Genomic DNA, 14606 nt, shown 5'->3' on the forward strand with positions numbered 1-14606 from the left:
CAGAGGGCGAGAAACAGAGGGCGAGAAACAGAGGGCGAGAAACAGAGGGGCTGAAACAGAGGGGCTGAAACAGAGGGTATGAAACAGAGGGGCTGAAACAGAGGGGCTGAAACAGAGGGGCTGAAACAGAGGGCGAGAAACAGAGGGCGAGAAACAAAGAGCGAGAAACAGAGGGCGAGAAACAGAGGGCGAGAAAGAGAGGGCGAGAAACAGAGGGGCTGAAACAGAGGGGCTGAAACAGAGGGGCTGAAACAGAGGGCGAGAAACAGAGGGCGAGAAACAGAGGGCGAGAAACAGAGGGGCTGAAACAGAGTGGCAGAAACAGAGGGGCTGAAACAGAGGGGCTGAAACAGAGGGCGAGAAACAGAGGGGCTGAAACAGAGGGGCTGAAACAAAGGGGCTGAAACAGAGGGGCTGAAATAGAGGGGCTGAAACAGAGGGCGAGAAACAGAGGGGCTGAAACAGAGGGCGAGAAACAGAGGGGCTGAAACAGAGGGCGTGAAACAAAGGGCGAGAAACAGAGGTGCTGAAACAGAGGGGGTGAAACAGAGGGGCTGAAACAGAGGGGCTGAAACAGAGGGCGAGAAACAGAGGGGCTGAAACAGAGGGGCTGAAACAGATGGCGAGAAACAGAGGGGCTGAAACAGTGGGCGAGAAACAGACGGGCTGAAACAGAGGGCGAGAAACAGAGAGCGAGGAACAGAGGAGCTGAAACAGAGGGGCTGAAACAGAGGGCGAGAAACAGGGTGCGAGAAACAGAGAGCGAGAAACAGAGGGCGAGAAACAGAGGGCGAGAAACAGGGGGGCTGAAACAGAGGGGCTGAAACAGAGGGGCTGAAACAGAGGGGCTGAAACAGAGGGCGAGAAACTGTGGGCGAGAAACAGAGGGCGAGAAACAGAGGGGCTGAAACAGAGGGGCTGAAACAGAGGGGCTGAAACAGAGGGCGAGAAACAGAGGGCGAGAAACAGAGAGCGAGAAACAGAGGGCGAGAAACAGAGGGGCTGAAACAGATGGGCTGAAACAGAGGGGCTGAAACAGAGCGGCTCAAACAGAGGGGCTGAAACAGAGGGCGAGAAACAGAGGGCGAGAAGCAGAGGGGCTGAAACAGAGGTGCCGATACAGAGGGGCTGAAACCGAGGGGCTGAAACAGAGGGCGAGAAACAGAGGGGCTGAAACATATGGCGAGAAACAGAGGGGCTGAAACAGAGGGGCTGAAACAGAGGGGCTGAAACAGAGGGGCTGAAACTGAGGGCGAGAAACAGAGGGCGAGAAACAGAGAGCGAGAAACAAAGGGCGAGAAACAGAGGGCGAGAAACAGAGGGGCGAGAAACAGTGGGGCTGAAACAGAGGGGCTGAAACAGAGGGGCTGAAACAGAGGGGGTGATACAGAAAGGGCTGAAACAGAGGGGCTGAAACAGAGGGCGAGAAACAGACGGGCTGAAACAGAGGGGCTGAAACACAGGGCGAGAAACAGAGAGGCTGAAACAGAGGGGCTGAAACAGAGGGGCTGAAACAGAGGGACTGAAACAGAGGGGCTGAAACAGAGGGCGAGAAACAGAGGGGCTGAAACAGAGGGCGAGAAACAGAGGGGCTGAAACAGAGGGCGAGAAACAAAGGGCGAGAAACAGAGGTGCTGAAACAGAGGGGCTGAAACAGAGGAGCTGAAACAGAGGGGCTGAAACAGTGGGCGAGAAACAGAGGGGCTGAAACAGAGGGGCTGAAACAGATGGCGAGAAACAGAGGGGCTGAAACACTGGGCGAGAAACAGAGGGGCTGAAACTCTGGGCGAGAAACAGAGTAAGAGAAACAGAGGGCGAGAAACAGAGGCGCTGAAACAGAGTGGCTGAAACAGAGGGGCTGAAACAGAGGGGCTGAAACAGATGGGCTGAAACAGAGGGGCTGAAACAGAGTGGCTGAAACAGTGGGCGAGAAACAGAGGGCGAGAAACAGAGGGCGAGAAACAGAGGGCGAGAAACAGAGGGGCTGAAACAGAGGGGCTGATACTGAGGGGCTGAAACAGAGGGTCTGAAACAGAGGGCGAGAAACAGAGGGGCTGAAACAGAGGGCGAGAAACAGAGGGGCTGAAACAGAGGGCGAGAAACAGAGGGGCTGAAACCGAGGGCGAGAAACAGAGGGCGAGAAACAGAGGGGCTGAAACAGAGGGGCTGAAACAGAGGAGCTGAAACAGAGGGGCTGAAACAGAGGGGATGAAACAGAGGGCGAGAAACAGAGGGGCTGAAACAGAGGGGCTGAAACAGAGGGGCTGAAACAGAGGGGCTGAAACAGAGGGGCTGAAACAGAGGGGCTGAAACAGAGGGCGAGAAACAGTGGGCGAGAAACAGAGGGCGAGAAACAGAGGGGCTGAAACAGAGGGGCTGAAACAGAGGGGCTGAAACAGAGGGCGAGAAACAGAGGGCGAGAAACAGAGAGCGAGAAACAGAGGGCGAGAAACAGAGGGCGAGAAACAGAGGGGCTGAAACAGAGGGGCTGAAACAGAGGGGCTGAAACAGAGGGGCTGAAACAGAGGGCGAGAATCTGAGGGCGAGAAACAAAGAGCGAGAAACAGAGGGCGAGAAACAGAGGGCGAGTAACAGAGGGCGAGAAACAGAGGGGCTGAAACAGAGGGGCTGAAACAGAGGGGCTGAAACAGAGGGCGAGAAACAGAGGGCGAGAAACAGAGGGCGAGAAACAGAGGGCGAGAAACAGAGGGGCTGAAACAGAGGGCGGGATACATTGGGCGAGAGACAGAGGGCGAGAAACAGAGGGGCTTAAACAGAGGGGCTGAAACAGAGGGGCTGAAACATAGGGCGAGAAACAGAGGGCGAGAAACAGAGAGCGAGAAACGGGGGCGAGAAACAGAGGGCGAGAAACAGAGGGCGAGAAACAGAGGGGCTGAAACAGAGGGGCTGAAACAGAGGGGCTGAAACAGAGTGGCTGATACAGAGGGGCTGAAACAGAGGCGCAGAAACAGAGGGCGAGAAACAGAGATCGAGAAACAGAGGGCGAGAAACAGAGGGCGAGAAACAGAGGGCGAGAAACAGAGGGGCTGAAACAGAGGGGCTGAAACAGAGGGGCTGAAACAGAGGGCGAGAAACAGACGGCGAGAAACAGAGGGGCTGAAACAGAGGGGCTGAAAAAGAGGGGCTGAAACAGAGGGGCTGAAACAGAGGGGCTGAAACAGAGGGCGAGAAACAGAGGGGCTGAAACAGAGGGGCTGAAACAGATGGCGAGAAACAGAGGGGCTGAAACAGTGGGCGAGAAACAGAGGGGCTGAAACAGAGGGCGAGAAACAGAGAAAGAGAAACAGAGGGCGAGAAACAGAGGGGCTGAAACAGAGGGACTGAAACAGAGGGGCTGAAACAGAGGGGCTGAAACAGTGGGCGAGAAACAGAGGGCGAGAAACAGAGGGCGAGAAACAGAGGGCGAGAAACAGAGGGGCTGAAAGAGAGGGGCTGATACTGATGGGCTGAAACAGAGGGTCTGAAACAGAGGGCGAGAAACAGAGGGGCTGAAACAGATGGCGAGAAACAGAGGGGCTGAAACAGAGGGGCTTAAACAGAAGGGCTTTAAAAGAGTGGCTGAAACAGAGGGGCTGAAACAGAGGGGCTGAAACAGAGGGCGAGAAACAGAGGGGCTGAAACAGAGGGCGAGAAACAGAGGGGCTGAAACAGAGGGCGAGAAACAGAGGGGCTGAAACCGAGTGCGAGAAACAGAGGGCGAGAAACAGAGGGGCTGAAACAGAGGGGCTGAAACAGATGGGCTGAAACAGAGGGGCTGAAACAGAGTGGCTGAAACAGTGGGCGAGAAACAGAGGGCGAGAAACAGAGGGCGAGAAACAGAGGGCGAGAAACAGAGGGGCTGAAACAGAGGGGCTGATACTGAGGGGCTAAAACAGAGGGTCTGAAACAGAGGGCGAGAAACAGAGGGGCTGAAACAGAGGGGCTTAAACAGAAGGGCTGAAACAGAGGGGCTGAAACACAGGGGCTGAAACAGAGGGGCTGAAACAGAGGGCGAGAAACAGAGGGGCTGAAACAGAAGGCGAGAAACAGAGGGGCTGAAACCGAGGGCGAGAAACAGAGGGCGAGAAACAGAGGGGCTGAAACAGAGGGGCTGAAACAGAGGAGCTGAAACAGAGGGGCTGAAACAGAGGGGATGAAACAGAGGGCGAGAAACAGAGGGGCTGAAACAGAGGGGCTGAAACAGAGGGGCTGAAACAGAGGGGCTGAAACAGAGGGGCTGAAACAGAGGGGCTGAAACAGAGGGCGAGAAACAGTGGGCGAGAAACAGAGGGCGAGAAACAGAGGGGCTGAAACAGAGGGGCTGAAACAGAGGGGCTGAAACAGAGGGCGAGAAACAGAGGGCGAGAAACAGAGAGCGAGAAACAGAGGGCGAGAAACAGAGGGCGAGAAACAGAGGGGCTGAAACAGAGGGGCTGAAACAGAGGGGCTGAAACAGAGGGCGAGAATCTGAGGGCGAGAAACAAAGAGCGAGAAACAGAGGGCGAGAAACAGAGGGCGAGTAACAGAGGGCGAGAAACAGAGGGGCTGAAACAGAGGGGTTGAAACAGAGGGGCTGAAACAGAGGGGCTTAAACAGAAGGGCTTTAAAAGAGTGGCTGAAACAGAGGGGCTGAAACAGAGGGGCTGAAACAGAGGGCGAGAAACAGAGGGGCTGAAACAGAGGGCGAGAAACAGAGGGGCTGAAACAGAGGGCGAGAAACAGAGGGGCTGAAACCGAGTGCGAGAAACAGAGGGCGAGAAACAGAGGGGCTGAAACAGAGGGGCTGAAACAGATGGGCTGAAACAGAGGGGCTGAAACAGAGTGGCTGAAACAGTGGGCGAGAAACAGAGGGCGAGAAACAGAGGGCGAGAAACAGAGGGCGAGAAACAGAGGGGCTGAAACAGAGGGGCTGATACTGAGGGGCTAAAACAGAGGGTCTGAAACAGAGGGCGAGAAACAGAGGGGCTGAAACAGAGGGGCTTAAACAGAAGGGCTGAAACAGAGGGGCTGAAACACAGGGGCTGAAACAGAGGGGCTGAAACAGAGGGCGAGAAACAGAGGGGCTGAAACAGAAGGCGAGAAACAGAGGGGCTGAAACCGAGGGCGAGAAACAGAGGGCGAGAAACAGAGGGGCTGAAACAGAGGGGCTGAAACAGAGGAGCTGAAACAGAGGGGCTGAAACAGAGGGGATGAAACAGAGGGCGAGAAACAGAGGGGCTGAAACAGAGGGGCTGAAACAGAGGGGCTGAAACAGAGGGGCTGAAACAGAGGGGCTGAAACAGAGGGGCTGAAACAGAGGGCGAGAAACAGTGGGCGAGAAACAGAGGGCGAGAAACAGAGGGGCTGAAACAGAGGGGCTGAAACAGAGGGGCTGAAACAGAGGGCGAGAAACAGAGGGCGAGAAACAGAGAGCGAGAAACAGAGGGCGAGAAACAGAGGGCGAGAAACAGAGGGGCTGAAACAGAGGGGCTGAAACAGAGGGGCTGAAACAGAGGGCGAGAATCTGAGGGCGAGAAACAAAGAGCGAGAAACAGAGGGCGAGAAACAGAGGGCGAGTAACAGAGGGCGAGAAACAGAGGGGCTGAAACAGAGGGGTTGAAACAGAGGGGCTGAAACAGAGGGCGAGAAACAGATGGCGAGAAACAGAGGGCGAGAAACAGAGGGCGAGAAACAGAGGGGCTGAAACAGAGGGCGGGATACATTGGGCGAGAGACAGAGGGCGAGAAACAGAGGGGCTGAAACAGAGGGGCTGAAACAGAGGGGCTGAAACAGAGGGCGAGAAACAGAGGGCGAGAAACAGAGAGCGAGAAACAGAGGGCGAGAAACAGAGGGCGAGAAACAGAGGGCGAGAAACAGAGGGGCTGAAACAGAGGGGCTGAAACAGAGGGGCTGAAACAGAGTGGCTGATACAGAGGGGCTGAAACAGAGGCGCAGAAACAGAGGGCGAGAAACAGAGATCGAGAAACAGAGGGCGAGAAACAGAGGGCGAGAAACAGAGGGCGAGAAACAGAGGGGCTGAAACAGAGGGGCTGAAACAGAGGGGCTGAAACTGAGGGCGAGAAACAGAGGGCGAGAAACAGAGGGGCTGAAACAGAGGGGCTTAAAAAGAGGGGCTGAAACAGAGGGGCTGAAACAGAGGGGCTGAAACAGAGGGCGAGAAACAGAGGGGCTGAAACAGAGGGGCTGAAACAGATGGCGAGAAACAGAGGGGCTGAAACAGTGGGCGAGAAACAGAGGGGCTGAAACAGAGGGCGAGAAACAGAGAAAGAGAAACAGAGGGCGAGAAACAGAGGGGCTGAAACAGAGGGACTGAAACAGAGGGGCTGAAACAGAGGGGCTGAAACAGTGGGCGAGAAACAGAGGGCGAGAAACAGAGGGCGAGAAACAGAGGGCGAGAAACAGAGGGGCTGAAAGAGAGGGGCTGATACTGATGGGCTGAAACAGAGGGTCTGAAACAGAGGGCGAGAAACAGAGGTGCTGAAACAGATGGCGAGAAACAGAGGGGCTGTAACAGAGGGGCTTAAACAGAAGGGCTTTAAAAGAGTGGCTGAAACAGAGGGGCTGAAACAGAGGGGCTGAAACAGAGGGCGAGAAACAGAGGGGCTGAAACAGAGGGCGAGAAACAGAGGGGCTGAAACCGAGGGCGAGAAACAGAGGGCGAGAAACAGAGGGGCTGAAACAGAGGGGCTGAAACAGAGGAGCTGAAACAGAGGGGCTGAAACAGAGGGGATGAAACAGAGGGAGAGAAACAGAGGGGCTGAAACAGAGGGGCTGAAACAGAGGGGCTGAAACAAAGGGGCTGAAACAGAGGGGCTGAAACAGAGGGCGAGAAACAGTGGGCGAGAAACAGAGGGCGAGAAACAGAGGGTCTGAAACAGAGGGGCTGAAACAGAGGGGCTGAAAAGGAGGGCGAAAAACAGAGGGCGAGAAACAGAGAGCGAGAAACAGAGGGCGAGAAACAGAGGGCGAGAAACAGAGGGCGAGAAACAGAGGGGCTGAAACAGAGGGGCTGAAACAGAGGGGATGAAACAGAGGGGGTGAAACAGAGGGGCTGAAACAGAGGGGCTGAAACAGAGGGCGAGAAACAGAGGGCGAGAAACAAAGAGCGAGAAACAGAGGGCGAGAAACAGAGGGCGAGAAACAGAGAGCGAGAAACAGAGGGCGAGAAACAGAGGGCGAGAAACAGAGGGCGAGAAACAGAGGGGCTGAAACAGAGGGGCTGAAACAGAGGGGATGAAACAGAGGGGCTGAAACAGAGGGGCTGAAACAGAGGGGCTGAAACAGAGGGCGAGAAACAGAGGGCGAGAAAAAAAGAGCGAGAAACAGAGGGCGAGAAACAGAGGGCGAGAAAGAGAGGGCGAGAAACAGAGGGGCTGAAACAGAGGGGCTGAAACAGAGGGGCTGAAACAGAGGGCGAGAAACAGAGGGCGAGAAACAGAGGGCGAGAAACAGAGGGGCTGAAACAGAGTGGCTGAAACACAGGGGCTGAAACAGAGGGGCTGAAACAGAGGGCGAGAAACAGAGGGGCTGAAACAGAGGGGCTGAAACAAAGGGGCTGAAACAGAGGGGCTGAAATAGAGGGGCTGAAACAGAGGGCGAGAAACAGAGGGGCTGAAACAGAGGGCGAGAAACAGAGGGGCTGAAACAGAGGGCGTGAAACAAAGGGCGAGAAACAGAGGTGCTGAAACAGAGGGGCTGAAACAGAGGGGCTGAAACAGAGGGGCTGAAACAGAGGGCGAGAAACAGAGGGGCTGAAACAGAGGGGCTGAAACAGAGGGCGAGAAACAGAGGGCGAGAAACAAAGAGCGAGAAACAGAGGGCGAGAAACAGAGGGCGAGAAACAGAGAGCGAGAAACAGAGGGCGAGAAACAGAGGGCGAGAAACAGAGGGCGAGAAACAGAGGGGCTGAAACAGAGGGGCTGAAACAGAGGGGATGAAACAGAGGGGCTGAAACAGAGGGGCTGAAACAGAGGGGCTGAAACAGAGGGCGAGAAACAGAGGGCGAGAAACAAAGAGCGAGAAACAGAGGGCGAGAAACAGAGGGCGAGAAAGAGAGGGCGAGAAACAGAGGGGCTGAAACAGAGGGGCTGAAACAGAGGGGCTGAAACAGATGGTGAGAAACAGAGGGCGAGAAACAGAGGGCGAGAAACAGAGGGGCTGAAACAGAGTGGCTGAAACAGAGGGGCTGAAACAGAGGGGCTGAAACAGAGGGCGAGAAACAGAGGGGCTGAAACAAAGGGGCTGAAACAAAGGGGCTGAAACAGAGGGGCTGAAATAGATGGGCTGAAACAGAGGGCGAGAAACAGAGGGGCTGAAACAGAGGGCGAGAAACAGAGGGGCTGAAACAGAGGGCGTGAAACAAAGGGCGAGAAACAGAGGTGCTGAAACAGAGGGGCTGAAACAGAGGGGCTGAAACAGAGGGGCTGAAACAGAGGGCGAGAAACAGAGGGGTTGAAACAGAGGGGCTGAAACAGATGGCGAGAAACAGAGGGGCTGAAACAGTGGGCGAGAAACAGAGGGGCTGAAACAGAGGGCGAGAAACAGAGAGCGAGGAACAGAGGAGCTGAAACAGAGGGGCTGAAACAGAGGGCGAGAAACAGGGTGCGAGAAACAGAGAGCGAGAAACAGAGGGCGAGAAACAGAGTGCGAGAAACAGAGGGGCTGAAACAGAGGGGCTGAAACAGAGGGGCTGAATCAGAGGGGCTGAAACAGAGGGCGAGAAACTGTGGGCGAGAAACAGAGGGCGAGAAACAGAGGGGCTGAAACAGAGGGGCTGAAACAGAGGGGCTGAAACAGAGGGCGAGAAACAGAGGGCGAGAAACAGAGAGCGAGAAACAGAGGGCGAGAAACAGAGGGGCTGAAACAGATGGGCTGAAACAGAGGGGGTGAAACAGAGCGGCTGAAACAGAGGGGCTGAAACAGAGGGCGAGAAACAGAGGGCGAGAAACAGAGGGGCTGAAACAGAGGTGCCGATACAGAGGGGCTGAAACCGAGGGGCTGAAACAGAGGGCGAGAAACAGAGGGGCTGAAACAGATGGCGAGAAACAGAGGGGCTGAAACAGAGGGGCTGAAACAGAGGGGCTGAAACAGAGGGGCTGAAACTGAGGGCGAGAAACAGAGGGCGAGAAACAGAGAGCGAGAAACAAAGGGCGAGAAACAGAGGGCGAGAAACAGAGGGGCGAGAAACAGTGGGGCTGAAACAGAGGGGCTGAAACAGAGGGGCTGAAACAGAGGGGCTGATACAGAAAGGGCTGAAACAGAGGGGCTGAAACAGAGGGCGAGAAACAGAGAGGCTGAAACAGAGGGGCTGAAACAGAGGGGCTGAAACAGAGGGACTGAAACAGAGGGGCTGAAACAGTGGGCGAGAAACAGAGGGGCTGAAACAGAGGGCGAGAAACAAAGGGCGAGAAACAGAGGTGCTGAAACAGAGGGGCTGAAACAGAGGGGCTGAAACAGAGGGGCTGAAACAGTGTGCGAGAAACAGAGGGGCTGAAACAGAGGGGCTGAAACAGATGGCGAGAAACAGAGGGGCTGAAACACTGGGCGAGAAACAGAGGGGCTGAAACTCTGGGCGAGAAACAGAGTAAGAGAAACAGAGGGCGAGAAACAGAGGGGCTGAAACAGAGTGGCTGAAACAGAGGGGCTGAAACAGAGGGGCTGAAACAGATGGGCTGAAACAGAGGGGCTGAAACAGAGTGGCTGAAACAGTGGGCGAGAAACAGAGGGCGAGAAACAGAGGGCGAGAAACAGAGGGCGAGAAACAGAGGGGCTGAAACAGAGGGGCTGATACTGAGGGGCTGAAACAGAGGGTCTGAAACAGAGGGCGAGAAACAGAGGGGCTGAAACAGAGGGGCTTAAACAGAAGGGCTGAAATAGAGGGGCTGAAACAGAGGGGCTGAAACAGAGGGGCTGAAACAGAGGGCGAGAAACAGAGGGGCTGAAACAGAGGGCGAGAAACAGAGGGGCTGAAACCGAGGGCGAGAAACAGATGGCGAGAAACAGAGGGGCTGAAACAGAGGGGCTGAAACAGAGGAGCTGAAACAGAGGGGCTGAAACAGACGGGATGAAACAGAGGGCGAGAAACAGAGGGGCTGAAACAGAGGGGCTGAAACAGAGGGGCTGAAACAGAGGGGCTGAAACAGAGGGGCTGAAACACAGGGGCTGAAACAGAGGGCGAGAAACAGTGGGCGAGAAACAGAGGGCGAGAAACAGAGGGGCTGAAACAGAGGGGCTGAAACAGAGGGGCTGAAACAGAGGGCGAGAAACAGAGGGCGAGAAACAGAGGGGCTGAAACAGAGGGGCTGAAACAGAGGGCGAGAAACAGAGGGCGAGAAACAAAGAGCGAGAAACAGAGGGCGAGAAACAGAGGGCGAGAAACAGAGAGCTTGAAACAGAGGGCGAGAAACAGAGGGCGAGAAACAGAGGGCGAGAAACAGAGGGGCTGAAACAGAGGGGCTGAAACAGAGGGGATGAAACAGAGGGGCTGAAACAGAGGGGCTGAAACAGAGGGGCTGAAACAGAGGGCGAGAAACAGAGGGCGAGAAACAAAGAGCGAGAAACAGAGGGCGAGAAACAGAGGGCGAGAAAGAGAGGGCGAGAAACAGAGGGGCTGAAACAGAGGGGCTGAAACAGAGGGGCTGAAACAGAGGGCGAGAAACAGAGGGCGAGAAACAGAGGGCGAGAAACAGAGGGGCTGAAACAGAGTGGCTGAAACAGAGGGGCTGAAACAGAGGGGCTGAAACAGAGGGCGAGAAACAGAGGGGCTGAAACAAAGGGGCTGAAACAAAGGGGCTGAAACAGAGGGGCTGAAATAGATGGGCTGAAACAGAGGGCGAGAAACAGAGGGGCTGAAACAGAGGGCGAGAAACAGAGGGGCTGAAACAGAGGGCGTGAAACAAAGGGCGAGAAACAGAGGTGCTGAAACAGAGGGGCTGAAACAGAGGGGCTGAAACAGAGGGGCTGAAACAGAGGGCGAGAAACAGAGGGGTTGAAACAGAGGGGCTGAAACAGATGGCGAGAAACAGAAGGGCTGAAACAGTGGGCGAGAAACAGAGGGGCTGAAACAGAGGGCGAGAAACAGAGAGCGAGGAACAGAGGAGCTGAAACAGAGGGGCTGAAACAGAGGGCGAGAAACAGGGTGCGAGAAACAGAGAGCGAGAAACAGAGGGCGAGAAACAGAGTGCGAGAAACAGATGGGCTGAAACAGAGGGGCTGAAACAGAGGGGCTGAATCAGAGGGGCTGAAACAGACGGCGAGAAACTGTGGGCGAGAAACAGAGGGCGAGAAACAGAGGGGCTGAAACAGAGGGGCTGAAACAGAGGGGCTGAAACAGAGGGGGAGAAACAGAGGGCGAGAAACAGAGAGCGAGAAACAGAGGGCGAGAAACAGAGGGGCTGAAACAGATGGGCTGAAACAGAGGGGCTGAAACAGAGCGGCTGAAACAGAGGGGCTGAAACAGAGGGCGAGAAACAGAGGGCGAGAAACAGAGGGGCTGAAACCGAGGGGCTGAAACAGAGGGCGATAAACAGAGGGGCTGAAACAGATGGCGAGAAACAGAGGGGCTGAAACAGAGGGGCTGAAACAGAGGGGCTGAAACAGAGGGGCTGAAACTGAGGGCGAGAAACAGAGGGCGAGAAACAGAGAGCGAGAAACAAAGGGCGAGAAACAGAGGGCGAGAAACAGAGGGGCGAGAAACAGTGGGGCTGAAACAGAGGGGCTGAAACAGAGGGGCTGAAACAGAGGGGCTGATACAGAAAGGGCTGAAACAGAGGGGCTGAAACAGAGGGCGAGAAACAGAGAGGCTGAAACAGAGGGGCTGAAACAGAGGGGCTGAAACAGAGGGACTGAAACAGAGGGGCTGAAACAGAGGGCGAGAAACAGAGGGGCTGAAACAGAGGGCGAGAAACAGAGGGGCTGAAACAGAGGGCGAGAAACAAAGGGCGAGAAACAGAGGTGCTGAAACAGAGGGGCTGAAACAGAGGGGCTGAAACAGAGGGGCTGAAACAGTGTGCGAGAAACAGAGGGGCTGAAACAGAGAACTGAAACAGATGGCGAGAAACAGAGGGGCTGAAACACTGGGGGAGAAACAGAGGGGCTGAAACTCTGGGCGAGAAACAGAGTAAGAGAAACAGAGGGCGAGAAACAGAGGGGCTGAAACAGAGTGGCTGAAACAGAGGGGCTGAAACAGAGGGGCTGAAACAGATGGGCTGAAACAGAGGGGCTGAAACAGAGTGGCTGAAACAGTGGGCGAGAAACAGAGGGCGAGAAACAGAGGGCGAGAAACAGAGGGCGAGAAACAGAGGGGCTGAAACAGAGGGGCTGATACTGAGGGGCTGAAACAGAGGGTCTGAAACAGAGGGCGAGAAACAGAGGGGCTGAAACAGAGGGGCTTAAACAGAAGGGCTGAAATAGAGGGGCTGAAACAGAGGGGCTGAAACAGAGGGGCTGAAACAGAGGGCGAGAAACAGAGGGCGAGAAACAGAGGGCGAGAAACAGAGGGGCTGAAACAGAGTGGCTGAAACAGAGGGGCTGAAACAGAGGGGCTGAAACAGAGGGCGAGAAACAGAGGGGCTGAAACAAAGGGGCTGAAACAAAGGGGCTGAAACAGAGTGGCTGAAATAGATGGGCTGAAACAGAGGGCGAGAAACAGAGGGGCTGAAACAGAGGGCGAGAAACAGAGGGGCTGAAACAGAGGGCGTGAAACAAAGGGCGAGAAACAGAGGTGCTGAAACAGAGGGGCTGAAACAGAGGGGCTGAAACAGAGGGGCTGAAACAGAGGGCGAGAAACAGAGGGGTTGAAACAGAGGGGCTGAAACAGATGGCGAGAAACAGAGGGGCTGAAACAGTGGGCGAGAAACAGAGGGGCTGAAACAGAGGGCGAGAAACAGAGAGCGAGGAACAGAGGAGCTGAAACAGAGGGGCTGAAACAGAGGGCGAGAAACAGGGTGCGAGAAACAGAGAGCGAGAAACAGAGGGCGAGAAACAGAGTGCGAGAAACAGAGGGGCTGAAACAGAGGGGCTGAAACAGAGGGGCTGAATCAGAGGGGCTGAAACAGAGGGCGAGAAACTGTGGGCGAGAAACAGAGGGCGAGAAACAGAGGGGCTGAAACAGAGGGGCTGAAACAGAGGGGCTGAAACAGAGGGCGAGAAACAGAGGGCGAGAAACAGAGAGCGAGAAACAGAGGGCGAGAAACAGAGGGGCTGAAACAGATGGGCTGAAACAGAGGGGCTGAAACAGAGCGGCTGAAACAGAGGGGCTGAAACAGAGGGCGAGAAACAGAGGGCGAGAAACAGACGGGCTGAAACAGAGGTGCCGATACAGAGGGGCTGAAACCGAGGGGCTGAAACAGAGGGCGAGAAACAGAGGGGCTGAAACAGATGGCGAGAAACAGAGGGGCTGAAACAGAGGGGCTGAAACAGAGGGGCTGAAACAGAGGGGCTGAAACTGAGGGCGAGAAACAGAGGGCGAGAAACAGAGAGCGAGAAACAAAGGGCGAGAAACAGAGGGCGAGAAACAGAGGGGCGACAATCAGTGGGGCTGAAACAGAGGGGCTGAAACAGAGCGGCTGAAACAGAGGGGCTGATACAGAAAGGGCTGAAACAGAGGGGCTGAAACAGAGGGCGAGAAACAGAGAGGCTGAAACAGAGGGGCTGAAACAGAGGGGCTGAAACAGAGGGACTGAAACAGAGGGGCTGAAACAGAGGGCGAGAAACAGAGGGCCTGAAACAGAGGGCGAGAAACAGAGGGGCTGAAACAGAGGGCGAGAAACAAAGGGCGAGAAACAGAGGTGCTGAAACAGAGGGGCTGAAACAGAGGGGCTGAAACAGAGGGGCTGAAACAGTGTGCGAGAAACAGAGGGGCTGAAACAGAGGGGCTGAAACAGATGGCGAGAAACAGAGGGGCTGAAACACTGGGCGAGAAACAGAGGGGCTGAAACTCTGGGCGAGAAACAGAGTAAGAGAAACAGAGGGCGAGAAACAGAGGGGCTGAAACAGAGTGGCTGAAACAGAGGGGCTGAAACAGAGGGGCTGAAACAGATGGGCTGAAACAGAGGGGCTGAAACAGAGTGGCTGAAACAGTGGGCGAGAAACAGAGGGCGAGAAACAGAGGGCGAGAAACAGAGGGCGAGAAACAGAGGGGCTGAAACAGAGGGGCTGATACTGAGGGGCTGAAACAGAGGGTCTGAAACAGAGGGCGAGAAACAGAGGGGCTGAAACAGAGGGGCTTAAACAGAAGGGCTGAAATAGAGGGGCTGAAACAGAGGGGCTGAAACAGAGGGGCTGAAACAGAGGGCGAGAAACAGAGGGGCTGAAACAGAGGGCGAGAAACAGAGGGGCTGAAACCGAGGGCGAGAAACAGATGGCGAGAAACAGAGGGGCTGAAACAGAGGGGCTTAAACAGAGGAGCTGAAACAGAGGGGCTGAAACAGACGGGATGAAACAGAGGGCGAGAAACAGAGGGGCTGAAACAGAGGGGCTGAAACAGAGGGGCTGAAACAGAGGGGCTGAAACAGAGGGGCTGAAACAGAGGGCGAGAAACAGTGGGCGAGAAACAGAGGGCGAGAAACAGAGGGGCTGAAACAGAGGGGCTGAAACAGAGGGGCTGA

The sequence above is a fragment of the Stegostoma tigrinum genome, chromosome 29, assembly GCF_030684315.1.
Source record: "Stegostoma tigrinum isolate sSteTig4 chromosome 29, sSteTig4.hap1, whole genome shotgun sequence".
NCBI classification, from domain to species: domain Eukaryota; kingdom Metazoa; phylum Chordata; class Chondrichthyes; order Orectolobiformes; family Stegostomatidae; genus Stegostoma; species Stegostoma tigrinum.